We start from the raw sequence: 1,896 nt of genomic DNA, 5'->3' as shown, positions 1-1,896 counted from the left end.
GGTGGTGGTGATTGCGATATTGATGACAAAGTGATGATTGTGCCATTTATGGTTCTGGATGGTTGTGGTGGTGATGCTGAGAGCAATAGCAATTAGTATTATGATGATGACGATGGTGGTGGTGGTGGTGGCAGAGGTCGCTGTGGTTGTGTTGATGATGGTGATGATGATGATGATGATGATAGTGGTGGTGGTAGTGACGTAAAAGCTGATGATAATGAAAATTAGTATGATGGTGATGTTGACGATGATGATGATGATGTAGCAGTCATGAAGGTCCCTCCTTTTCTCACATGTATGTATGTATATATATATATATATATATATATATATATATATATATATTTATGTATGTATATATGTATATATACATTTATGTATGTAAATGTATATGTATATATATATATATATTTATGTATGTATATATATGTATATATATGTATGTATATATATGCATGTCTATATATGTATATATATTTACATATATACACACACACACACACACACACACACACACACACACATGTATATATATATATATATATATATATATAGGCTTTGGTCAGTCTGAGGCAATGGAAGACTCTTGCTAATGTATATACATATATGTGTGTGTGTATATGTATGTATATATCTGTATATGTATGTATATTATGTGTGTATATATATATGTATGTCTATATATAGTGCATATGCATATCTATGTGTATATATATATGCATGTACGTGTTTGTGTGGTGTGTGTATATATATATATATATATATATATATATATATATATATACATACATACAAATGTGTGTGTGTGTATGTATAACTGATGACTATGACTCTATAATGTAACGTTGCGATAGTGATGATGATAGTGGTGGTGATGATGATGCTGGTGATGCTGATGACTCTGATGATTGTTGTAGTACTAGTGATGACGATAACGATGACAGCGATGATGATGATCATCGTCATGATACTGTTGGTAGTGGTTATGGTAGTAACAGCAGCGGTGGTAGTAGTGATTGTTGTGGTGGTGGTGTGGTAGTGGTGGTATTGTTAGTGGTGATGGCGTTGATGATGATGATGATGATGATAGTGCTGGTGGTAGTGGTGGTGGTGGTGGTGGTAGTGATAATGAAAACAATGAGGACAGCATTGATACTAACAATGAAGGGGGCAACAATAATGATTATGGCAGTCGCAGTACTGGCGCTAACAATCCATACACACATTAAATTATAATTTAACAGCAGAAAACTAGGAGAAATTCTCAACAAATAAGCTAATTATCATCTTCATTAATGTTAATTAAATTTTTACCTTACTTCTCCTCCCCTTTTCTTTCTCTCCCCTCCTGCCCTTCCACTTACCTTTTTTCCCACCTCTTGCTTCTTCATTTGCTTTCCCTTCATCATGCCTCTACTCTTTGCCTCCCGTTTTACCTTCTCCTCTCTCTTTCTTATGCTTCCTCCCTTCTCATACATAAATGCATACTACCACTGCTCCCTCCCTCCCGTCTTTCATTATTCAATGCTAGATCCTCCTACTCCTGTTGTTGTTGCTCTCCTCCTCCTCCTCTCTCTTGCAGACTGTTTTCACTTGATGCTTAATTTTTTTCAGAGCTTTTAAGTTGCGTGCGTGGGTGCATGTGTGTGTGTGTGCATATGTAAGAGTCATCATCATCATCATCATCATCGTTTAACGTCCGCTTTCCATGCTAGCATGGGTTGGACGATTTAACTGAGGACTGGTGAAACCGGATGGCAACACCATAAGAGTATATGTATATAAGTTTTGACATGCACAAACACACGTGCACACACGCACACACATATATATACACACATATATACATACACACATGTACACAATTACATATACATACATACATGTATGTGTTTT

The sequence above is a fragment of the Octopus bimaculoides genome, chromosome 29 (genome assembly GCF_001194135.2).
Source record: "Octopus bimaculoides isolate UCB-OBI-ISO-001 chromosome 29, ASM119413v2, whole genome shotgun sequence".
In the NCBI taxonomy this organism is placed as follows: Eukaryota; Metazoa; Mollusca; class Cephalopoda; order Octopoda; family Octopodidae; genus Octopus; species Octopus bimaculoides.
Note: the sequence above shows the minus strand (reverse complement) of the source record.